Source organism: Carassius gibelio, chromosome B11, assembly GCF_023724105.1.
Source record: "Carassius gibelio isolate Cgi1373 ecotype wild population from Czech Republic chromosome B11, carGib1.2-hapl.c, whole genome shotgun sequence".
Lineage (NCBI taxonomy): Eukaryota > Metazoa > Chordata > Actinopteri > Cypriniformes > Cyprinidae > Carassius > Carassius gibelio.
Window position 1 is genome coordinate 11,054,197 of NC_068406.1, and position 26,757 is coordinate 11,080,953.

At 41.8% G+C, this 26,757-nt stretch overlaps 1 long non-coding RNA gene and 1 pseudogene across 1 annotated transcript; both read left to right on the forward strand.

The window, feature by feature from the left end:
- Positions 1 to 4,984: 4,984 nt before the first annotated feature.
- Positions 4,985 to 5,738, forward strand: LOC127967746 (uncharacterized). The gene is made up of 3 exons (XR_008155811.1): positions 4,985 to 5,073; positions 5,442 to 5,491; positions 5,593 to 5,738. It is a non-coding gene; the product is annotated as an uncharacterized LOC127967746 (long non-coding RNA).
- A 7,479-nt stretch (positions 5,739 to 13,217) lies between these two features.
- Positions 13,218 to 20,862, forward strand: LOC127967943 (histone-lysine N-methyltransferase SETMAR-like; annotated as a pseudogene).
- The last annotated feature ends 5,895 nt before the right edge of the window (positions 20,863 to 26,757 follow it).

Genomic DNA, 26,757 nt, shown 5'->3' on the forward strand with positions numbered 1-26,757 from the left:
CATCAGTTACAAAATCATATTATGCCTAATATTATAATGAGCAGCATCAATGAGGAGCGTAGTTTGCGCAGTCGTTAGGTGGCCATATGCGCTGTTCATATGGGACAAGTCCCAGCCAGGATTTTAATAATGCCTAAAATATGCAGGTTTTGGCTATTTGCACTGAGCAGGTTGATCGTGGTGTAACATTCACTAGAGTTATAAAGAACAGAGCAGACGGTTCCTTATGCTTTCAAAACGCCTTCACGTGTTTGTTCGTTCATTTGACTTGAAGCATTGTGGCGCACTTTGTTTAGTTTTATTTTGGGATATGTGCGCAGTGACGCTTCAAGTCAATCGAACGAACAAACACGTGCACATATTTGCATCGCTTTGATCGTTCCCTCTAGATCTCACCTTCTCACACACAGCCCCACGACTGGTCGATTATGTACAATACCTGCATGTTATTGGTCAAACTGCTCTGGATATTTTAGGCAATATTAAAATCATGGCCGGGACATGTCCTGTATGAACGGCGCATATGGCTACCCTATGCAGTCGGCTCTCTGTAAAATTAAAGGGGCTGATTGTGCTTCTCAACTCTCGCCAGGCACGCTCCGAGGAGTGTCTCCGTGCTTGTAATCTTGTGATTCCGGTCCTGCTGTTGCTGAGGCAGGCGGGACTAAGTTTGTGGGGATTGGACATGATCTGGCGGATGGGTTAGAGATGGTTCTTCCTATCTCCACCTGCATTCCCTAGATCTAGAGCTCATTTTCGAGGCTCGGAAGCCCGGGCTGCACTTTCTTCCCCTCGCTGCTGCAGCTATTTATCTCTGAGGAAATTAATATTGTTTTTGTGATTAAATGGTTCGCATTTTTAGTTTTTGATGTGAATCATATCACACCAGACCGTGTTTACTTGTCAGGGCCCAGTCCGACAACACAGCACCGACAACACAGCAGTGGTCTCTTACATCAACCACTCTCTGCTCTGCGCTCACACCGTTTATACAAACTAGCGCACCATATTCTTGTGTGGTCCCAGTGTGAACTCCTCTCACTAAGAGCAGTCTAGATTCCTGGGCTTCTGAATATGGGAGCAGACAGGCCTGGGGAATGGAGGCTTCACCCCAAGGTGGTGAAGCAGAAATGGAGAATATTTGGTCAGGTGGGTCTGGAGTCGGGAGTCGGTGTCACAGGGATGAAGCTTCCGATCCTTGACTCTCCATCTCTTCATTATAGACGCACCTTTAGAAAGAAGTGCATATTTACAGATTAAGATTATCATTATAATAATAATGTAAAATGACTCTCTATAATGCTGATAAATTGTCTCTCTTCAGATTCAACATCAACCACCACTGAACAAACAGCTACAACAGCCATGAAAACCTGTGAGTGATTGAGTTTATAAATCAGCTATTCTTACTTTATTCTGAATGTCCTCAAAATGAGAATCATTCTTTTAAGCTCATGATTTGTCTAGCATTTACTATGTATACTGTATATCATCACACATTTCACAATGTCTTTTCATCAGTATTAAGTGTAATGTCCACTTCTGAAACCACAACATACAATAAAACTAGTAAGTTGCTACTAATAGCTTTTTCTGGTTATTTTAGATTAAATCTGATAAATAATTTCCTTATTAAAACTGATTGCCCTTATTTTTTTATATTAGCAGATCTCCAAACCAAGATAAACCTGCCAACCAGAGCAGCAAAGGAAACCATGAGTAAGTTCATCCACTCTTTCTTGATGGTAAAAGTTGCCTGAATTAATATGTTTTATTTAAAAGTTTAAATATAGCTGGGAATTATTTTCAAAGTTAATTGGTACATCAGAATCTGTAAGTAAGCAGTTCCTGAATAAAAGCAGTTAACACTGGTAATTCAACAAAGGCAAGTCTTATGATTATGCTGCTTAACAGTAGAATGTCAGAAAATAGAAGGTCAGAATACACTACATGAACCAGATTTACAGTTACTGGAGTTGGTGTCACAAGGATGAAGCTGCCAATCCTTGACTCGCCATCTCTATAATGCTGATAAATTGTCTCTGCAGTTTCAACATCAACCACCACTGAACAAACAACTACAACAGCCATGAAAACCTGTGAGTGATTGAGTTTATAAATCAGTTATTCTTACTTTATTCTGAATGTCCTCAAAATGAGAATCATTCTCTCCAGCTCATGATTTGTCGAGCATTTACTATCTATATGGTACATCATCACACATTTCACAATGTCTTTTCATCAGCATTAACTGTAATGTCCACTTCTGAAACCACAACATACAGTAAAACTGGTAAATTGCTAATAATAGCTTTTTCTGGATTAATTTATATCAAAATGATAAATAATTTCCTTATTAAAACTGATTGCCCTTGCAATGTTATTTTTATATTAGCAGATCTCCACTCTTTCTTGATGGTAAAAGACAAAGTCACTGTGTAGAATTAATATGTTTGATACAAAAGTTTAAATACAACTGGGAATTATTTTCAAAGTTAATTGGTACATCAGAATCTGTAAGTTAGCAGTTCCTGAATAAAAGCAGTAAACACAGATAATTCACCAACAGTCTCATGATTATGCTTCTTAACAGTAGAAAGTCACAAAATAGTGAAGGTCAGACTGCACTACATGACTTTTGCCCAGATTTACAGCCTGGATACATTGATTCTAGTTGGCTAAAGCCAGAGCACATTTGTTTTCGACAGATTTAATAGGAAATCATATAGCGATGATGGTCACTTCATTTTTTGTTTCAGTCTGAGGATATCAAACATGTTTGATATTTTTGAGCTAATTTTAGAGCACAAAAGCTGTGTCCCAATTCAGAGGCTGTGTCCTTGAAGAACACAGTAATTAACACGTATTTGACCTGATTGACCTGATAGTGTAAACTCTCATGTAGTCGAATGCAAACCACCACTAAAGACCACCTTCTCTCTTCAAACTGATCTGAGTCTTAAACTTTAGAGGATGTATTAATGAAGCATGAAAGCAGATGGGATTTAGACTTTGCAGACTGAATTTATACGTCTGGTTTGAACGTGAAAAAATGACAATGTTCTCTTACCAGTCCTGATTCAAACACAAACTAACACTGAATATATTATTTGATCATTACACACAATAAAATGTAAAAATAAATCACTTCAATTATCAGGTGGACTGATGTATCTACAGTGTCAATATTAAACATGATAATACATATAAACGTATCAAAGTGTTTGTTTTGTTTTGACACAGATATATTGCTGATAGTGCTGGTTTCTATTGGTGTTACTGTAATTTTGTCTGGACTCATGGGACTCATCTGTCTGTGCCGGTTTGCATGTAAGTATTTTAATGTCAGTTTATTTATAACGCACAACAGAAATGTTGGAAGTCGTGGCCTAATGGTTAGAGTCGGACTTGCAATCGAAAGGTTGTGAGTTCGAGTCCCGGGCCGGCAGGAATTGTGGGTGGGGGGAGTGCATGAACAGCTCTCTCTCCACCCTCAATACCATGACTTAGGTGCCCTTGAGCAAGGCATCAAACCCCAACTGCTCCCCGGGCGCCGCAGCATAAATGGCTGCCCATTGCTCCAGGTGTGTGTTCACAGTGTGTGTGTGTGTGTGTGTGTGTGTGTGTGTGTGTGTGTTCACTGCTCTTTGTGTGTGCATTTCGGATGGGTTAAATGCAGAGCACGAATTCTGAGCATGGGTCACCATACTTGGCTGAATGCCACGTCACTTAAAATATGACCAAAGTGACACACAGCAATATAATGCAGTTCAATGATTTATAGTTAAGAAAAGAAGAAAACCAGATGCGCCCATTCAAGAAACTGGAATAGTGAGTATCCCTGCTTTTTAAATCTATAAAATCATGAGTTAACAAATATATTTCTAATATATCATAGTTAATAATGGTGGCTGAAAGGAGCTTGACCTTTGTTACTGGTTGTTATTTAGAGTTGTTCTGGACCTCCAGAGACATATTCTCTGATCACTTCTGTACCAGAAACATCTCAGCCCATATCTGCAGGTAAGAGAACACCATTCTCAGGAAATTATCTCAGATCAATTGAAAACATAGTAGCTCACATCCACAGATAATTATAGTTAGAAACATTGTTCAGAGACCACAGCTTCTCACAGCCATTTCTTCTGCAGATCAGTATTATTAGCCACATCTTCTCTTAAAGGAACAATTCACACCAAATGTTTAAATCATTTACCATAGACGTCTCATAAAAGTACTGCAGACTACTTAAGTTTTATATTCCAAGTCTTCAGTCATTCAAATCATATGAAAATATTTTGCCTTTATCGTGTAGATTGCTGCAGTGTTGATGTATTTTTGGAGGCCAATCCAGGAGTCAGCATTTTTTTTTTTATTATGAAGCCTATAATCCCCAGAAGTTTAAAGCTATAATCATTTAAACTATAAACTATATATAATATATAAGCTATAAACAAGATAAACCATGATTGGATGAATTCAAAGTCACCATTTAGCTTCTGACAGCTCTTTCAGTTTTTTATTAAAAAAAAAAATCAATTTTAAAATTAGTTAATAAATTAAGGCAGTTGAAGCTAATGTTTTAGTAGATGAGTTTACCTGTTCAGTGTTTTTTGCCACTTTTTAGCAACCATCTTTTTCAAGACAAATGAAAGCTTTGACAAAAGGCTCACAAGGGCTTATTTTATGTTGTAGACTAAAGCATGGAAACATCTTGAGCTTGTGTTAACCACAGGCCTTATTTATGGATTTTAACCAAAAAACCCCTTCAAAAAACCCAACGACTTCTGGACAGTGCTAAAATGCTAACTCATTTCTGGGTTTTTGACCTACAAAAATATGTCATCACTGCAGCTCTCTATAGCTCTTGCATCTAATTTACAAATGCACTCATCCAATCATTGTCCAATTTAACATTTGTATTCTTGTTTTGTGTAGTTTTTATTGACTCTGTTTGATCCTCTTCATCATGCTGTTCTTTCAAAGGCCTCGAACATCCAGAGTCACATCAGGACAGCACAGCAGATCCCACAAAACACATTACATCTGTAAATGTTCTTTACCAGCCCTCGGGTAAGGAAATGTTTCTTTGTAATATCATGATTAGGATTTTAATCTCTCCCTTTCTTTTCACTTAAGAGTTATATATATATATAGGACTACTATAAAAACCACTTTGGTTGCGCAAATCGAAACTTCCTCACTAGCACAAAAGCTACAAGCCCACATTTAGGTTCTAAAAAAACTAGCTGCTCAAACACTATTTCCTATGGAGGAAGTGTTGCACAGAATGAGTCTGAGAAGAGATGATTCTGATGTGCAATGTGTCAAAGTTTAAAATATATGTGATAAAGTAAATGACAGAGACCTTGTTCATCCAGGCCAACACATATTTGTTAAATTGATATGACTGGTTTAAAGGGTTCTGCATTGCATTACAGATGTTTTGATCAACAAACAACAGAAACAGGGAAAACCAGAAGAAAAGAAGGTATGTTTGTGTGAACACTTTCACACACCAAACACATATCTGTTCATCTTAAATAACACATTTACTTACTTTCTTTTATTCTGTCTTTCTTCCCTCATAAGAATGTTTATCACCTGTACAGCACGATCCCTGAAAACCAGTTCACTCAAATGCAGACGATCAATCCTACAGTTTAGTGAAGATGTCTTTTTCATTATGTACATGCAATGAAGTATCTTTACTTGCAGACAAACAAATTTTAATTTTCATCATTTATGTAATCTTTATTGAGAGGATCTTCTGTGGCAAGGCCCACTGGACTAATACTTTTTTTTATAATAAGAATAAGTATATTCATGTGTGCTTAATGTTTTATAGAAATTTCATATTTTAAAGAAATTTTTTTTTTTTTTTTTTTTTTTTTTTGTATTTTCAAAATACAAAAAGACAGTAGTTTATTTTGATACATGGAATGGCTAGTGTATTTTGTAGTTTATTTTTACACTTAATATTAAGGTATTTGTCATGATTCTGCCTTCATGTCCTGACTTTTCTCTAGTCTTGAGGCAGGATCATGACAGACCCGTGTTTTGTGTACAAGCACATGGCCTTGTCTTTGGGCCATGTGCTTGTGTTGTCTCGTCCCCTTGCCCCGCCCCCCATGTTATCCTAGTCTTGTCATGATTGCCGTATCTGTGCCACCTGTTGTGTCTTAATTAGTTCCCCTATTTAGATCCCCTAGTGTGCTCTGTCTTTTGTTGGTTCATTGTTCCACACTGTGATTGTTCCACATATGTGTTTCTACTTGTCAGCCTCGTGAGAGTTTATCCTTGTAACCCCCTTTAAGAAGTCTTTGTGTAACCGTGAGTGTTTATTTGTAGTTAGTGTTCTCGTGTTCAGAGTCTTTGTTCATCTTGTTTATTGTGTCTTGTAAAGTTATTAAGTGTCTACCCTAGTCAGTGTTTTCCCCCTCGTGGGTTTTGTTTTCCCCTTTTTGTGATTAATAAATCCTGTGTTTGGTACTTCCTGTCTGCATCGGAGTTCATCCCAACCCCTCCACATAACAGTATTTGGTATTTTATATTAAAATACATTCTGATGTATCTTTGCCCAACCCTGTGTACAGAAACATAGCATGGTATAGAAAATTAATTTTATATTAGTAAAATGTATTACATGTAGCTAAAGTGCCTTCAGATTATACAAAATATTAGATAAATATGCAAGTTATCAAACAAATTGTCATAATGTCCAACTCATTTAATCTGTATTATTTTCTTTGTCAAACTGCAGTCCACTTAATGACCAGTGACTGATCAATACTGCACAAATATATGATTAGCTGATATGACTTTTGCACGCAGTCTTGTATATTAGAAATTCACCAGTGACTGCAGAGCTGCTAATTATTTGCATATTAATTAACGATCAAGGTAATTTCGATTTGTCATGTCATGACCACTTTAACATCGTTTTCGAAAACAATGAATTAAGATGCATCATAAATACATATTTATGGGCAAAATGGTAAAAGGGCATTCCATTAAGTCCCAGGGTGATTTCGCTTGTGATTATATTTAATTTAAATATATATATATTTTCTTTGCTAATCAAAACTATCCTAATCGTGATTTTTTTTTTTTTTTTTCTCGGGGAGATCGTTGTAATCTGCAAACTTCAAAGCAACCTGCTGCAAATGTGTAAAAGTTGCTTCTTTTATGATAGATTTAAAAAGTAGATTTAGAGGTATTTGTTACCAAATAATGTACATTCTCTTACACCCACAATCACACTAAAAACAATATTTTTCACTGGGAATATCTGTCAACCACAGCAGCAGTGTTGTTGTTTTTTTTTTTAAAATAAATTTAACAGGATATGTATTTTTTTACGGTGAAGTGCCATTTGCACTGAAAAAGCAAATGTAAGTCTAAGTAGTCAGATTAAGACTAAAGTTGAGGTTTCTGAACCTTGAAGAACAGCTACATGGACTGCGCTTAGCTGTGACGGCTCATGGCAGCCATTGATATCCAGCACTGGTCCACATGTAAGAAGATAACACTCAGCACATTCTAACACAGTCTTTGACAGTAATATATATCATCTATCTGCAGTAATCCAGACATCACAAAGATGATTTTGTCTCTGTGAACTCATGTTTGGGGGAAGCAAGGCTCTCTGATTTGAGTGTATATTAAACCTAATGGATCAAGGCAGGGGTCAGAGGTCACCTGCTGATCAGGAAGGACAACACTGGGAATAAAATGGCTACCAGTTGTAAATTCAAAACATTTGCTGAGCTGCATTCCATAGCATTCTCCTGTTAAAAAGATATATAAACAGGGTTAGCAAGAGCATAGAGCAAAACTGGTTCACATTAACTTTCTGAGTGTACTTTCTTTCAGCTGTGATGTGGATGAGCATTTTACAGACAGAATGAACGGGGTACTTTAAAATAAAACACTGTATGATAATGCAGTACATAAATGGTAGTTTGAAAATACTGGAAAACTTTACAGTAGTTTAAAGTCTGGTAAGTTTTAATAATACAACATCATGCATTATGTACCTCTGGATGGAAAGGATGACAGGACTTTGGCCGTCTGCGATCCTTTTGAAACTTCAGTCTGTCACACTTCAGAGAATCATTATGTGCTCAGAGGTCAAGGCTAATCATACACATACTCATGCTATAACTTCACATCCTACAAGCAGATGTTTATTTGGTTCATAAAAAGGATATAAATAATCTCAATGGGCTCCATGGTAACTGGCGGGGCAGAGCTACAGTCACATTTATTCTCAACAACCACCATAAACAGGTTACTGCTGGGAATCTGCTGAATTACAAAGGTCCTGAGTAAAAAAATAAAATAAAGATGTGTGATTCTTGTTGACAAAACCTATAGAAGTGGTCACTCACCACATATCTTTAAATATCTTTATCTAATCAATACATTTTAAAATCTGCATTTAAAACAGAATCTAAATATCTTATTATTGCTAATATATATATATTTAAAATACATGTGGAATCTTGTGGAACAATTACTATTGTCTACGTGACATTTAGCAACATAGCACTTGTCAGAAATAAAGAAGTAAGAGACAGAGAAGCACAGATAGATCATGCTATGTTTGCTCTCTCAGATGGACGCATGCATTAAGAGCACAATAACCACATGGGTTAAAACATCTTCCTGCAGAAGAGTGTCAGTTAAATGCGACATGGGTTTGGCTTTCATATAGTTCTATTTGGATGATTTTCATTTAGAAGCGTGAGAATGGTCGTATGTCTAAATCAGAATCAGAATCAGGAAGACCTTTATTGCCAAGTATGCTTGAGCATACAAGGAATTTGTTTTAGTGACATAAGCTTCCAGTACACAGAGACAACAACATATTGCACAAGTGGGCAACATTTAACTGTTCATGAGGTAGATTTCCTGTGGGAAGAAACTGTTCTTGTGTCTGACTGTCCTGGTATTTGCGGCTCTGAAGCTCCGGCCAGAAGGCAAAAGTTCAAAGATGGGTCAACTTGGATGTGAGGGATCCAGAGTGAATTTCTGAGCCCTTTTCCTCTCTCTGGATGTATACAGTTCTTGAAGGGTGAGCAGGGGAGCACCAGTAATCCTTTCAGCAGTCGGAACAGTTCTCTGTAGTCTTCTGATGTCCCAAAGCGGGCCAGCTGGGGCTAGAGGAGTGGTTATGAACAAAAGCGGAGTTTCTCCGCATCTGTAGAGCATCAGCAGCGGATCATTTCAGAAAGCTTACAGCTATAACACCAGCATTAAAAATTTTAATTAAAAACTTTTTTTAATAAGTTAAGCTCAAATCTCACTTTCAGTCAGCAGGAAGTGTTTGAAATACCTTGATACGATAGTGGATTATAATCACCACAAGGCAGACTATTTATAAACGACGCAAAAGACTGTGCATGCTAGGCATTAACATTACCACAGAAAACAGTAAATATGACTGTAACGATATTACAAATCTCTATATTCATCGGGAAGAAGGAGGTGGGAACCGGCGCACAATCAAAACATAATTTTAATATTCAAAAATAAACAAAACAGCACGTCAGCCCCTCACGGCGACTGACGCGCACAAATAAAAGCCAAAACATAAAATAATGTCCCAGGCCTGGTCCTCTCTCGTCCTTCACTATAGTCGCTCCAGTTTTATATCCTTCCATCTCCTACGTGGGACTCGATACTGGCGGTGGGGCGCAGGTGTAGCTCATCTCCAATCACTACACCTGGCCTCACTCCTCGTTCCCACGCCTCTCGGCCCCGCCCCACTCGCCACAATGACCACTTGAAGAAATCAGACGTCAGCTTCTTATTCTCTATCACAATCATGTATTTATTTAGTAACTTATATTATCTGTCATCGTAGTATCGTCTTGAGAGTTTAGCTCCATGTAGCCTATCATAAAAATATAATAATTTTTTTTGTTCGGGAGCTTTTATAAAAATAGAGATATTATCATTCATTCTAAATGTGACGTAAAGGTGACTGTGGCTACAAATAAACAGAAACAGACTCGACTGAATAAGCAGGCTATTTTCATAACGCTTAAGCGTTAAAAATAAATAATATTTTTTTTTTTACTTATTTTGAGTCCTGATAAATGAACTCATTATGATCAATGTATCTCTTATTTTATAATCTCGATGCTTTTGAATTTAAATATTTAACAAAGCATGCAAACAAACGGCCACTTTTATCATGTTCGTTTTGTGATCATTTTCCAGTGATTTATTTCTTGGTTTTCTTCTCTTTGTTGGTGAAATTATGAGGTTATGTGACGTTGTTTCTGAGAGTCGTGTAAAGGCTGTGTTTTAGTGAAGCGCAGTGTACTTCAGGCCCTGAGTGGAAACGCTGTGCTATTCTGGCCTCGGTGCTACTGGCCCGAGGCTATTAGCCCTGCCCGGTGTAGCAGAAATGAGTCGAATCAGACAAATCAAAGAGTCTATCAGAGCTGTGTGCATTGAAACGAGAGCCAAACTCCTCAGGAAGTCATAAATCAGTTCTAGTGCCACAGGAACCAAGCAAGATAACCAACCAACCAACTTGTTCACACAACAGCTTTCAACATTAACACCAATAGAACAATTATTGACAATTTTAATTCGAAGAAGAGATTGTCAAATTTATTGTTCGTGATTGAGATGTAACGCTGGATATCACATGTAAACCCAGGAGATCAAGTTAAATACTTGCATTGACTTCCCCCATCCAGCAGAGCCAGACTGAAATTCCTAAGGGGGAAGGGCTTTAAACCTTTGTCTTCACAGAAAAGTCCCTTTGCCAGAGAATGGCAAAGAAACTGCTTTTTATACATTATGTATGGACCAGAATGAACTCAAAAAGACTTGTAAATGAATCGTTCCATTGCTTAACTCCATATTCATTTATGTGTAACCCACACATTTGACTATCATGTATAATCACTTATTGTGTATGTCTTTTTATAACTATAGGATACATAGTCATGTCTAGTATTGACATAATCGAATTTTCTTGCTTGATATTGTCCTGACAATCATTTATTTGTAAAATATATCATAATCATGTTATAGGAATCATGTCCAAAATTAGACCCTGTGAGGCAAGAACCACATGCTTGGTAAGATAAACAAATGATTTATGATACCCCAGACTCAAGACCATATCTGATTGGTCAAGGCAACATTTGAGGGGTGGCCAACAAGGAAGTTAAATACTTTGGACCCCATGAAATTTTGCTTTTAGTCTAGCATTGCTTGTGCTATTAGTCATGCGGGCTTTTAGTCTGCTTTTAGTCGCTAGCTGCTGCTATTAGCCATGTCGGCTTTTAGTTCCAGCCTCGTGCTATTAGTCATGCCTGCTCTTAGCTTTTAGCTTGTAGCTTTGCTACCTAGCTTTAGCTTGTAGCATCTAGCCATGCGGTTAGTCATCATTGTTCTTTGAGCGCGGTTCCAGCGTGCCTGCCTGCTGCTACCATGCCACAATGAGAAGGAACACAACCTAGTCTCGTCAAACTTTATTTCTTTTCTTTTCCGTTTGTGAGTTTCGTGTTCTGAGTTAAGTTTTGTAACGTCGACCTCGTCTGCGCGTTTGAACTCCGACCAGCCACACAACTCCAGCTTCAGCCAACGCCCAAGCACGGGCTCCCCAAGACGTCACTTCAGCCAACTGAACTTCCAGCCAATCAGCGACACCGGGATACCCCTTTCAACTGGAGTCCCTTTCACAGCAAACGAAGGCAACGTATTCCCAGATATTTGTTGTGCTGGTGTATCTAATATAATTTTAACCCCATTGAGGAACTCAATGCGAGCGCTAATTACGTGATTGATGGTTGTTCATGTCTATGCAATTTAACGTATTGCTGTAAACTTGGAATTCCATATTTCCATTCTCTTAAACTCATCTTTCCCTAACTTTCGACCTTCCTGCAACTTGTGTGAATGTGTGTGTGCGTGTGTTTATGTGTTAGATTAGTTTATATGTCTTAGATTTATCTAATAAAGCCTTATTCATATTGAAAAGAGAAGTATCTTGTGTTTTGTGCTTACAAGTTAATGTCTTAAACTGCCGATCTTGTTACTGTGCTAATTGATAGTGTTTTCACTATAGTTTGCATATTAGTATCCAGCGCAGATTTGATGTTAAACGGCTCGTTCACTGAACCGCAGGCGCGTCTCCGTGAACAGCCGTGAAACAGTGATTCTGTTCAAATTCCCTTTAAAATCTTAAATGATTCCCTTTGAGCTAAATTGACCTGTTTCCCTTACACCGGCCTGTTTTAATCCCTGGCTCGCACTGGCCCTACAGTGGAAAATCGGCTAGTGTTCCCTGTGCTCTCTTTGATGGTGCACTCAGAGTTTAATTGAGATTTATAGACATTTTAGTCCTTTATTAGATGAAAATCTAATATCAATCATATCTATCATATGGAATAAATTAAACATAACAAGGGCATGCTCACAGGAGCATGTAACCTCATTAACATTTTTCCAAAAGAGTTCCTGTCACATACTTAATGAAACCATTGACTGTCAAGTCACAGTTCCACCAGCTGTACAGGTTAAACTCCAGCAGAAATCTTTGAAAAAGACATATTCCCACTCAGAAACACAGACTGGAAATCCCAAGCTGACAATAATGATTATAAGGGAAAAGGCTTTTTATCTCACATGACAAGCTCTGTCAGGAGCCATTTCACAGTGGTGAAGGGCTGAAAGGAAGAGCAGAGCGAGTCAGTGAAAGAGAATCCCGAGGCACTGAAATCAAACACTACAGCACTGAGGAAAGCGTACTCACATCCAGCAGAGAGCGTGCGCTGTCACTGCTACCTGCGTACTCTTTATAGAGGGCCTGATAGTCATACAAATTAATTCTAGCAGAAGCAATAGCAGAAACAGATTCACTAATAAACACAACCTGGGTTAATGTCTTATTGTTCTGTTGTGATCTTCTTTAATCATTACAAACTTCAAGTAATACAAATAATATAATAATACAAGTAAAATAATAATATGCATTTTATAGCTTTTTACACCAAAGCCATTAATAAAAGAAACATATTTTAAAATGAGAAATTGTCACGGTTGGTAAACCGTGATCTCGGGGTGTTTACACTTTGTGGTGAATTCTGTGTGTTCCATGTCTGCACTGATTAGTTGTGGGCGTCTCCATTATTTGTATCAGCAACAGCTGCCACTCATTACTCATCCACTATATAATGGTTTGTCTCATGTCTTGTGTTTGTGAGATCGCCATCAACTGGATTCCTCACCTCTTCACCATCACCACGGATTATCGTTGTCTCATCGTCCCTGTTTGTTTGTGTACTCAGATTCATATCTTCCCATTAAAACTTGTTAACTCGCATTTGCTTCCAGACTGTACGATCACATAACGATCTCACCTCCATGGAAGCAGCGAGCACCAATACCCTCACCGACTTCATGCACCACAGTGTCAAGAGAATGGATCAGCAGCAGGAGAGCATCTGGAACACCGGACGTGCTGTCCAAGCGCTGGTGGCACAGGTGTCCGAGCTCACCCAGCAGATCCATCAGCTCACGACTTCACTGCGCCCATTGCACCGCCTGCGTCCCCCGTCCCCCGAGAGATTCCCCAGGACCACTTCCGGCCAGAGCCGTGACATCCAGCACCGGAGAACTATGCGGGTGAGCCAGCGTTTTGTAGAACCTTTCTAACCAAATGTTCGATGCATTTCACTCTACAGCCCTGCACTTTCGTTACATCGAGTTCCGCACCGCACGTGCCAGTGGAACGAGGCGGCGCAGTGGGATAGATTCCTGCATGGGTTATCCGACCGTGTTCAGCAGGAGATCTACCTCCTCGAGCTGCCCCCTACTCTCAATGGACTAATTGAACTGGCGTTACGAGGTGACGCAAGGTTTAATCGACTGGGCCCCAACCCAAGCCTTTCTTGGTCTACCATCTCTCCTGTAAGGGGGCACTTGAGTTGAGAGAACACGGTCGGTTCTGTGAGGTGTGTAGAGCTTGGCTGTCCCGGAGGGAGAGGGAACGGCGGAGGACTGTGCTTGTACTGCGGAGGCTCTGCTCATAACACCTACTCATGCCCAGTAAAAGAGCCAGCCCGATAGTAAATCTGAGGCTACTATCGGGTGGGATCTCTGCTGAGAAGTCCTCACCAACATCATCGACCCTCCTTCCGGTGAGACCGTGGTGGAGGAATCAGCATCATGAGTGTCAAGCCCTTCTGGACTCCGGAGCAGAAGGTAATTTCATTGATTCCTCACTTGCACATCACTTGAACATTCCTGTCCTTCCTGTGTCTCTCCCCATCCATGTCACCACACTTAACGGCCAGGAACTGCCTTACGTCACGCACCATACAGAACCCATCACACTTATCACGTCTGGAAACCATCAAGTAACCATATCATTTTTTCTCATGGACTCCCCTGTTGCTCCCATTGTTTTAGGTCACCCCTGGTTGTCCAAACATAATCCACAAGTGGAATGGGGTTCTAACACTGTCACATTGTGGAGTGAAAGTTGTCATGAGTCTTGTCTGGTTTCTGCTTGTCCTGTTGTTCCTGTTTCTGTCTTTCAGAAGGAGACCATAGTTTTGCCGAACATGCCCGTTGAGTATCTGGACCTGAAGGAAGTGTTCAGTAAGTCCCGTGCTGCTTCTCTTCCTCCGCATCGTCCCTACGACTGTGCCATAGACTTAGTGTCAGGTAAGTCTCCGCCTAAGGGCAAGTTATACTCTCTGTCTATTCCTGAGAGGGAGGCCATGAAGAAATATATTTCTGATTCCTTAGCCTCTGGGTTCATCCGTCCTTCCTCTTCTCCAGCGGGGGCGGGGTTCTTTTTTGTGGGTAAGAAGGATGGTTTGCTGCGACCTTGCATTGATTACCGAGAGTTGAACAACATTACTATTAAGAATACTTATCCTTTATCACTCATGTCTTCAGCTGTAGAGAGGTTGCAGGGAGCATCTATATTCACAAAATTGGATTTACGTAATGCTAATCATTTGGTCCGCATCAGGAAGGGGGATGAATGGAAAACCGCCTTCAACACCTCTACAGGGCACTTTGAGTATTTCGTGATGCCGTTCGGGCTCTCCAACTCGCCCGGGGTTTTCCAAGCACTCGTGAATGAGGTGTTGAGAGATATGGTAGATCAGTATATATATGTCTACCTAGGTGACATACTGATTTTTTCTTCATCTCTCCAGGAACACGTTCAACACGTCAGACGAGTGATCCAGAGGTTACTAGAGAATGGGCTTTTTGTCAAGGCGGAGAAGTGCGTATTCCATGCACAGTCTGTTCCCTTCTTAGGGTATATCTTTTCGTCTGAGGGAATACGTATGGACCCTGACAAAGTTAAGGCTGTGATAGATTGGCCATCTCCAGACTCCCGTATAAGGCCCTACAGCAGTTTCTGGGGTTCGCCAATTTCTATCGACGTTTCATTCGTAATTTCAGCCAACTAGCCTCACCTCTGACAGCCTTGACCTCCCCCAGTATTCCGTTCAGGTGGTCGGACGCAGCTAAGGCTGCGTTCACTAACCTCAAGAACCACTTCGTTTTGGCTCCCATCCTTGTGGCCCCTGATCCCACACGGCAGTTCATGGTGGAGGTCGATGCATCAGAGGTGGGGGTAGGAGCAGTGTTGTCCTTGTCTGCTTCAGACGATAAGGTACACCCTTGCGCGTTTTTTTCACATCGACTATCTCCTGCTGAAAGTAATTATGACATTGGCAATAGAGAGTTGTTGGCAGTCAAATTAGCGTTAGAGGAGTGGCACCACTGGTTGGAGGGTTCAGGGGTTCCCTTTATTGTTTGGACCGATCACAAGAATTTAAAATACATCAGAACTGCCAAAAGACTCAATTCCAGGCAGGCTCGGAGGGCACTTTTTTTCGGTCGTTTTGAATTTACCCTATCGTAGTGCCCGGGTTCCAAAAACGTCAAACCCGATTCTTTGTCACGTCTTTTTGATCCCTCCGCCCGTCCCGTTACTCCCGAGTGTATTTTGCCTGAGAAATTAGTAGTCTCAGCACTTGTATGGGAGGTCGAGTCGAAGGTCAAGACGGCCTTAGAAGGTGTAACGCCTCCGTCCGGTTGCCTACCGAAACGTTTATTTGTGCCGGAGGAGTTAAGGTCCGAAGTTGTCCAGTGGGGTCATTGTTTTAACGTGGCTTGTCACCCAGGGATAAGCATAACTAATGGGTTGGTTAGATAACGATTCATGTGGCCACGTATGGCTTGCGATGTCCGCGATTTTTGTTTTGGCTTGCTCAGTTTGTGCCAGTGGTAAGTCATCTAACCGACCTCCTGGACTCGAGACGGAGGGGACGAGGATTCCCGTATCTGGTGGACTGGGAAGGTTACGGTCCGGAGGAGAGGAGTTGAGTACCTGCTAGGGACATATTGGATCACTCCCTTGTTGATGACTACAATCAGCAGGTAGGCCCTTCTGGGTACTCCAGGAGGGAAAACATGAAACAAATGTGTACATTAATGCCATTTCTATATTGATCCTTGCTTATAAAGAGTTAGATTAGTTTCAAACAATATCTATGAGAATATAGCATGGTCTCTTACACATTTTTCCTAATATTCACATCAAACAAAGCAGTTATGCAGCATATAATTCTACACAATTCAACACATCAGTCGTGAATGATTTGGTTTGATAAATACATATATTTATATTTCCATGAGCATATATATTTCTGTGCTTACCTGTCGACTGGCCAACCAAAATATTCTCTGAAAGAATTCCAGCTTCATTTGAATTCCCACATCTTAAAAACACATTTAATAAAATTATCTTTAGCTGTCTTTAGTGTGATTCATCAGCAATTTAACAACAATACATTTAAAAAAAATTACATTTACAATACATTATTTTTGCTTTCAAATGAGAAGACAAGTACCTGCCACTATAGGAGACTTCCTGTCATCGAGTAGTTGGATAGCAGTGCTCACCAAAACCACACTCTTATTTTCACGCCCTTAAATCAAATATCACAAATGAACACGAATGCCCTCTTAGAGTACTTACAACAACGACATGAATGAACATGAGAACTGAAATATTAAAAACCTGCTAAAACCGCTGGTTTATGATACAAAAATGGCTTGCAGTTGCAGATCTGTTCTAAGGGGAAAAACAATGCTAAATACAAATGATCAACTGTAACTAAGCATATAATTGTGCATAATTAGTAAACTAAAAAAAAACAGACCATTTATAAAGAGATGCAATAATAGTGTGCATATCTATTATCGTTGACGTCAAAGGTTGCATGTCAAATAAAAATCTACTAAGTAAAAATGTATCTGTCAGATGGTACAAAGTGGTTAAATTAGACAGATGACCTCCTTATAATTTGAAAAATCATTAATAAAACTACAGAAGATAAAGGAAAATACAACCCAGACTAAATAAAATTATGTTTCCCTTAAAAAAATACTTTCTTCTTAGGAATTTACTATTTTTGTTTCATGTTCATACAATAAAATAAAATTCTTGTTCATACATTAAAATAAAATGTTGGATGTCTGCAACGCCATTGCTCTAAATAGCATTTCATAACCACCAGGGGGCGAAATTTATATATATATATATATATATATATATATATATATATATATATATATATATATATATATATAGTTATAAGCATAAACCTATTAATATGAACAATCTCAAAACCCCAAGCAGTACACTTCAATGCATGGTAATTGCTAAGGACTAAAAAAATCATTGTATACATTTACATACAGTATATATTTACTATTAATAATAATCAAAAATAAAATATTATACATACTATTTAGATATTATATAATTGTTTAATTCGATTTTATTCCCAATATATTTAGGATTTAATCAAAATTGTATGTAATTTTAATTCATTAGTTAAAAAAAACAGTAAATTAAATGAGAACTTCATTAAAAGTTAATTTTAATGTGCATTAACAGTTTTTTCTACATGACATCATCGTCAAATGTTGAAGTATTTTGCATGACATGTGTGTGTTTATCTGCTTGAACATCATACCTGAACTGAAAGGAATGGAGTACACAAAAGTGCCGGGCACCTGCTCTGCGACTCTTTTATACCACAGAGGAAAGTGATCTGCATTAAAGACGCCCTCCTTGTCTTCAGCAGTGAGGAAATCTCTGCAAACACATGCAGATAATTTACTCCATCATTCATCATTTACACTTTGAGGCCTTTTATTGGCTATTGTGCTGAGATGATTATCTGTCATTGGCCGGTCATTTGGACTCACTGATTGGTCAGCTGCTCGGGAACCACAAACAGGTTAGTTCTGGAAAGACCAGTGCGAGTGCCGAGAAAAGCAATCTTAACACCTTTATCAGAGTTACTGGTGATAAAAGCAAACAAAAAACTGTTTTAGGCAAGATTCTGTATATGTGGCAAGATGGTGTATGAATGGTCACACAGTTTTCCTACGGAGTCAACCAACAATATTTACTAAAAACTAGCTGCAAAAACAGCCTGTATAGATCTTAAGGGATAGTTCACCAAAAAATGTATGCATTTAGCAGACGCTTTTGTCCAAAGCGACTTCAGGACTTCAGTGCATTCAGGCTAAAAAATAAATATCTTGATTTGTGTTCCAAAGATGAACGAAGGTCTTACGGGTTTGGAACAACATGAGGGTGTGTAATTAATGACTAATTAATTAATTCCTTTGAGCTGAACACCAAGGTGCTGTTCAATCAATCAAATATCAACAACATTAACACTCAAAACAACATAAATTGTTTTAATTAATTTACAGTAAAAAGCCAGAGAAAAAATAATGGGTTTTGAGTTTGGCTGTAAAGTCAGTGTAGAGGCAGTTCTAATAGAGAGCACTATCAAAATAGACCCCCAAATTCTTCACTGTATGGTAATATGGTAATACAGTATGACAAGAACTCAATGTTAAACTGTGTCAGAACAAATTCAACATGATAATATTAGATAACTTTGATAGAAAGGTATGTACTGAATTAGGGTTGAAAAGCTTTCAGTTGTTAAATATAAGTACACAATTAGATAACACCAATGTAGGTCAACCAATTGGGAAGAAGCAATGCTTAATTCTGTTCAGTCTGTAGTGTAAAAAGGTAGCATTAGCAATTAAAGAAAAACACTTAAGCAAAACAATAGTCAGGTCAAAGTGTCTGAATAAATTTTGGTAGCAAATTTTTCATCCGTTTTAGTGGTAGTCCACTGTATTAAGAATTTTTGCGTATAATATGTGATCATAGACCAAAAAAACAGTCGTAAGTAAGTTGCACAGGTATATTTGCAGCAAAAATCCACAATTGATTATATGGGTCAAAATTATAGATTTTTCTCTTATGCCTAAAGTCATTAGGATATCAAGTAAAGATCAGGCTCCATGAAGATATTTTGTACATTTCTTCCTGTAAATATATCAAAACTAAATTTTTGATAAGTGATATGCATTGCTAAGAACTTCATTTGGACAACTTTAAAGGGAAATTTTTTTTGGCACCCTCAAACCGTGACTACACCAGATGCGTCCTAAAGTCTGTCAACACTGGATGCGACAAATTGACCATTGTAGATCATTCGAAATTTATGTCTACATCATAAATAAATGCGGCAGCACTTTACTGTTGTGTTGCGTGTAGACAGCATAACTGATTATAATGAGTTCTATAGTTATTTTGTCGCACCACTCAATTCCACTGAATACACAGTGTCAGATTGCAGATTTTCGGAGAGTTGTACCTCGGCCAAATATTGTCCTAACAAACCATACATCAATAGAAAACTTATTTATTCAGCTTTCAGATGATGTATACATTTCATTTAATAATTAATTAATAAGAAAATGGACCCTTATGACTGTTTTTGTGCTCCAGGGTCACATATGTCACAGTTCACTTTATTTTGTTATCCTCACTTGTGTAAATGAACTATAGTTTCCAGCACCTATTAGTAAAAATCTATAAAAAAAAAATAATGTCTGGTATCTGAATAATTTTGGGTTTGTCTGTATTTTAATTTACAGTAAGTCTTAATTAAAATCAATCCTTTAGTATGTGCCAGATAATGTACAAGGACCAGGCTGTGACCTGCCCAGTTCTGCCTGCTCAACAGCTGCCCCTGCTTGAGGTTTGACAGCGTGGGGCGTCTGAACCAACAGCGAGAGGAAGGTGGCTACAGCAGGCCTGTATTTACCTGCAATGCCTAATGCGCCTGCAGTGAGTCCTGCCAGAACCGTGTGGTTCAAAAGGGGGTGGAGGTTCGTCTGGGTGTTTTCAGCACCAAGGACAGGGGTTTAAGGGGTGGATGTTCGTCTGGGTGTTTTCAACACCAAGGACAGGGGTTTAAGGGGTGGAGGCTCTGGAGTGCCTTCCTTGTGGCCAGTTCGTATGCGAGTACGCCGAGGAAGTAATTGGGTCTCACGAGGCCCATCACCGCCAGCTCTTGAAGACTACCATAGATATAAACTACATCATTGCTGTGCAGGACCACAGCATAGTGGACAGGGTCACCCAGACATTCGTGGACCCCATGACCATAAGCAATGTGGGGAGGCTCATCAACCACTCCTGCCAGCCCAACCTGCTCATGCTGCCTGACCGAGTGCACTCACTGCTGTCCAGACTCACTCTGTTTGCAATTCAGGATATAGAAAGGTACGAAGAACTGACTTTTCACTGTGAAGGTGGACAAAACAGGAACATAAACACACTGAAAAGGGATAAAGCACAGACCAAGACACACACAGGGTGATGCTGATCAGATAACGCTGAAAAAAGTCTGTCACTGTGAGGCTTCAAACTGCACATGATTTTTACCATTAGATATGTCAGTTTTACATTGAATAAAGTATTTAATGTGTCCTAATGAGCTGGGATTAGAAATGTTTTGTAGAAATGTTTGAAATGTTTTGGATTAATGTTAATTCTGTTAATTAGTGATATACATTGCTAAGAATTCATCTGACAACTTCAAAGGTGATTTTTTCAGTATCTTGATTTTTTTGCACCCTCAGATTCCAGATTTTCAAATAGTTGTATCTCTGCCAAATATTTTCAGATCCTAAGAAACCATACATCAATGGAAAGCTTTTTTATTCAGATAACCTAGATTCCCTATCTGTCGGTCACTATGAGTTATGTCGATCGACATATGGGGTCACTTGGGAGGCCAATCATCTCTGAATTTAAGAGAAAACGCCAATGAAAATTGGCTAGTGGATTAACATACCTGAGCCACTCCCGTGCCGACGGGTATAAATAGGGCGACAGGTGCATCCACTCATTAGATTTTTGCTTCGGAGCTGAGTGGTTGTATGAAAGCTGTTATACTCCACAAAGCCATTCATCTGCTGTGTCGGGAAGCTGTTCTGGTTGGCAGTACGGCGCAAACAGCGGTGTCCCTTTCAGCGATTCCCCTGGGCGCTTCAACTAAGAGAGCAGATTGCCTAAAAGAGCAAATCGTGGACGATTCGCATCTTTTTCAAGACGCCGTTTCGTCCGCGTCCTTCTGGATGCGGTCGTTTCCTGTTCTCTGACAACGGCCACATTCAGGCGCATTCGTGGATGGTTCATGCACGCACTACGTGTGTGACCATGGCAATGCTGTGATCGCGTCTCCCCTTTCTTAAAGGGAAGGGAGCAGACCCCTCTGTCACTACCCGTTCTGGTTTCTCTGTCTCGAGCAGAGGACCGCCGGCTAGTGCTCTGGGAGATTTGAAGATGACAGTGAGAGCTTCTCCGCCGGGCCACGCCCCACGGACCTCTTACCCCTACCGCAGTGTTTGTCCTGTGCGGCTGCTGGGTGATTTTGCTGGGCTGTCTTATGGCAGTACCAACGGGTTATTCAGTTTGCCGCCGGAGATCAGATGTCGATTGCAGCATCGGGGATGGGCTGTTGACCTCTGTGGATGAAGATTCTGCGAATAGGACCCAGAGTTGACAGCCGTGCTTGCCCGGGCAGCTGTGAGCATCAGGATGGAGGTGAATGCACCGCCCAGCCCTGAGTGCTCATGGCTGTTTGATTGGTTCTCGGTGTGGGGCGCGACTCACAACCGCGTTTAACTCTGGTTCCTTTCTTCCCGGATGTGCATGGGGAAGTGATGTAGTCGTGGATGGCCCCTTTTACGGCCGGAAGCAGTACATTTCGTTCCTCCGTCCTCACTACCCTCGATGGCGGGGCAGCTAGGGGTGCGTTGACATTCCCCAGCAGGAGAGTGCGATTGCGGTGCACTTGTGTCCGCAAAACGCCGCCACTGGGAGGGATAGTCTGCACCTCTCACCCAAGGCCTGTAAGCTGTCGGCCGCACTCGCTACCAAGGCTTACAGTGCTGCGGGCCAAGCTGTCTCTGCTTTGCATGCCATGGCTATCCTGCAAACCCAACAAGCCAAGGCTTTAACAAATGCAGGAGGTTAGGACCAACCCGAGGTTGATGCAGGAGCTGCACATGGCGACTGACCTCCCCCTTCCGGGTGACGGAAGTCACAACGCAGTCCCTCGGGTAGGCTATGTCCACTCTGGTGGCCCAGTAGTGCCGTTTCAGGTTCAGCCTGGTCTGTATGAGAGACATTGACAAAGTGCATTTTTTCGATGCTCCCATGTCCCAGGCTGTCCTGTGTGGTGACGCTGTCAGGGGCTGTGCCCAGTAGTTCCTGACAGAACAACAGCAGACTGAGGCCATACAGCACATCTCGCCACGACGTGATCCTCCGGTTGCCACCATTCCGTCGCAGGCAGTGCCTCAGCCTGCTTGTCGCCGTGGGCGCCCCCCTGCGTCCTCCACACCAGCTCCGCCCCGTGCTGAGAGTTCTTCGAGGCCGGCGCGTCGAGCCTCGCGCAGGAGAGCGGCGCCCACCGTGTCACTCCCAGCTGCGAAGTCCTCAATGAAGTCGACTAAACGGGCCTGACACGGGCAACTCGGAGATGTGGGAATCTGCTCTTCCGGAGCTGACGAAGACAGCGCCACTCCTTCCCCCGGGGGAGGGCCGGGTGGAAATTCTTCAGTTATGTTTCTTTCTGTTCCGCCGCTGGTCAAATGGCCAGTGGCACCCACTTTTTCAATGAAAGAGCAATTTCCCTTTCCTCCGAGTTGCAAGGCTCGTGGGTTGACTATGAGCGACGCACTGCCTCCTCTTTCTCACCCACGACGCCCCCTTTTGCCAGCGGTCGAGAGGTCGCGGTTCGGAGACGCAACGCCTCTCCACGCGTCTCTGGCCAGTTCCTCCGGGAACACGGGAGTGTGGCTGTGATGACCCAGGACGCAATGCCTTCTGGGCCTTCTGACACGACTCCCCATGGCTGCACCACTGCAGGTATGTCGACTGTCCCTTTGGTAACCAAGAAAAGCGGTGGCCTTCGGCCTATCCTGGGTCTGCGAGTCTTGAATCGGGCCCTGCTTAAGCTCCCGTTCAAGATGCTGATGCAGAAACGCATTTTCAAATGCGTTCAGCCCCAGGACTGGTTTGCAGCGATCGACCTGGAAGACGCGTACTTTCATGTCTCGATCCTCCCTCGTCACAGACCGCTCTGCGGTTTGCATTCGAGGGTCAGGCATGGTAGTACAAGGTCCTCCCCTTCGGGCTCTCCCTGTTCCCCCGTGTCTTCACGAAGCTCACGGAGGGTGCCCTTGCCCCGCTCTTGGAAGTGGGCGTCTGGATCCTCAACTATCTTGACGACTGGCTCATTAAGGCCCGGTCCCGAGAGCAGTTGTGCGATCACAGGGACTTGGTGCTCCGGCACCTCAGTCAGTTGGGGCTTCAGGTCAACTGAGAGAAGAGCAAGCTCTCCCTTGTGCGGAGAATCTCTTATCTCGGTATGGAGTTAGACTCGGTGAGTATGACGGCACGGCTCACCAGCGAGCGTGCCCAGTCAGTGCTGAACTGCCTGAGTTCCTTTACAGGCAGGACAGTGGTACCACTGAAACACTTTCAGAGGCTCCTGGGGCATATGGCATCCACAGCCGCAGACACTCCACTCGGGTTGCTTCATATGAGGCCACTTCAGCACTGGTTACACTCCCGAGTCCCGAGATGGGTATGGCGCCGCGGTACACATCGTGTCACCATCAGACCGATGTGTCGCCGCCTATTCAGACCTCTCTCAGGGGCTTGGCACCATTTGGTACCCACGTCCAGATCTCTGGAACCTCATACGTGTGGCTTCTAGACGGGACGCGGCAGACCTAAGTGATCTGCCCCCAGCAGTGGTAGACACTATCACTCAGGCTAGAGCCCCTTCTACGAGGCAGGCCTATGCTCTGAAGTGGAGTCTGTTCACGAATTGGTGTTCTTCTCACCGAGAAGACCCCCGGAGATGCCCGGTCAGAGTCGTGCTTTCTTTCCTGCAAGAAAGGTTGGAGCGTGGGCTGTCACCCTCCACCCTGAAGGTGTATGTGGCTGCCATTGCAGCCCATCACGATGCAGTGGACGGCCGGTCCCTGGGGAGGCATGACCTGATTGTTAGGTTCCTGAGGGGTGCCAGAAGGTTACATCCTCCTAGGACACCCCTGATTCCCTCCTGGGACCTCTCTATTGTCCTGGCGGGACTTCAGAGGGGTCTCTTTGAGCCGCTGGATTCAGCCGAGCTTAAGTTCCTGTCTCTCAAGACAGCACTCCTGATCGCGCTCACTTCCATCAAGATGCCATCGTCTTGGCTTACCATTCCCAAGGCGATCCGTGTCCCCTGGGGGTGAGGGCCCACTCCACACGGAGTGTGGCCTCCTCCTATGCGCTGGCGCACGGCGCCTCTCTGGCAGACATCTGTCGAGCTGCGGGCTGGGCGACACCTAACACCTTTGCAAGGTTTTACAACCTCCGTGTAGAGCCAGTTTCTTTCCTTGTATTGGGTAACAGGTAATTGGCAGGAAGGGCTGGCTGGGTGTCACGCTTGCTGCGCCATTCCCCCTAACACGGGGATGTGAGCGCCTTTCTTCTCCCAGTAGAGTTCCCTGGTTGGCGTACCCTGGTCGAGCATCCTCCAGCACCTTCGGCAGTCAGACATGGCGGAGCAGTCTGTCGCCAGGCCCAGTACTGGCGTTAGCATGCCCGGAGTCCTGGTCAGCCCCTGTACTGGGCTAGGTGTTCATATTGCTTGGTTCCCTACGGGTAATCCCATATGTGTATTTCTCCACGGTAAGGTTTCCCTCTTGGCAAACCCGTGTCTTTCCTTGACAGACCCGTTCTGTCAGTCTCTTCTGGCAGCCGTTCCATCCCTACTCCAAGGTAGGACCTGCCTCAGAGACCCCTTCCATATGTAGTACTGCCCCTGGGTCAGTCCATATCGGTATATCCACATGTCACCTCCCTACGGGTAGGATGTGGTCTCTGTAGCGACCTTTTCCTAAGGCTCGCTTCCCCATTGTCTTGAAAGAACAAATAGGGAAGATTTGAAGCAATCTTTCTCTGAAGGTTGAAATCCCTTCCATTAACTTTATGTGGGCAGAACAGCAGCATGGCCTTCTCCAGCAGCGATGTACTCACCCTTTGGCCCCTTCGGAACCAAGGTCAGTGAATTTGCGCTGGGGCTTTGGGAAGGTTATGACCTTAAGCGTAGCTTTTGTGGCACGCCAGGGCTTGTCAACAATTGCAGCGCCACAGGGTTGTGATGAGGTTCAGGTTGTGGCGTTTTCCATAGGACCCCATTTGTCGGTCGACATAACTCGTAGTGAGTTGGAGGGAGGGATGGAGGGAACGGAGACGTTATGTCCCCATGCCACAACCTTGAACCATTCATGCTTCACAAATGCTTTGCTGCATACCTCGGTGGTAACGAGTGGTTATTTCAGTCATAGTTGCTCTTCTATCAGCTTGAATCAGTCAGCCCATTTTCCTCTGACCTCTAGCATCAACAAGGCATTTTCACCCACAGGACTGCCACATACTGGATGTTTTTACCTATCCACACCATTCTTTGTAAACCCTAGAAATGGTTGACTGAGTAACTGAGCAGATTGTGAAATAATCAATTTAGTATTTTTAGGCATTTTATATTTGTTCCAAAATGATAACTCAAGGCAGTAACAATTTATACAATATATTTTATTGTGAATTTATGTTCAGATGTTGTTTTTAATAATTAACTTTTAACTATGTTTTAATTCATTTGGATCATCAGTCATCGGCGCTTGGTCTTATACTCGGAGATTTACTTCAAATTTAACCAAGCTGATTATTAACTAAAAACTCCAAAAGATCACGTTTTAAGCCTTTTTTAAGTCTAATTTAAAAGTAATAACGTGGTTATATCTAAGTGTGTGAGCTGTTTACATTAGTCGACTCTTACCATTAAAGGGTTAGTTCGCCCAAAAATGAAAATTATGTCATTAATAACTCACCCTTATGCTGTTCCAAACATGTAAGGCCTCCTTTTATCTTCGGAACACAGTTTAAGATATTTTAGATTTAGTCCGAGAGCTCTCAGTCCCTCCATTGAAGCTGTGTGTACGGTATACTGTCCATGTCCAGAAAGGTAAGAAAAACATCATCAAAGTAGTCCATGTGACATCAGAGTGTCCGTTGGAATTTTTTGAAGCATCGAAAATACATTTTGGTCCAAAAATAGCAAAAACGACGACTTTATTCAGCATTGTCTTCTCTTCCGTGTCTGTTGTATGAGTCTGGATATCCGGTTCGCGAACGAATCATTCAGTTCACCAAATCGAACTGAATCGTTTTAAACGGTTCGCATCTCTAATACGCATTAATCCACAAACGACTTAAGATGTTGACTTTTTTTAATGTGG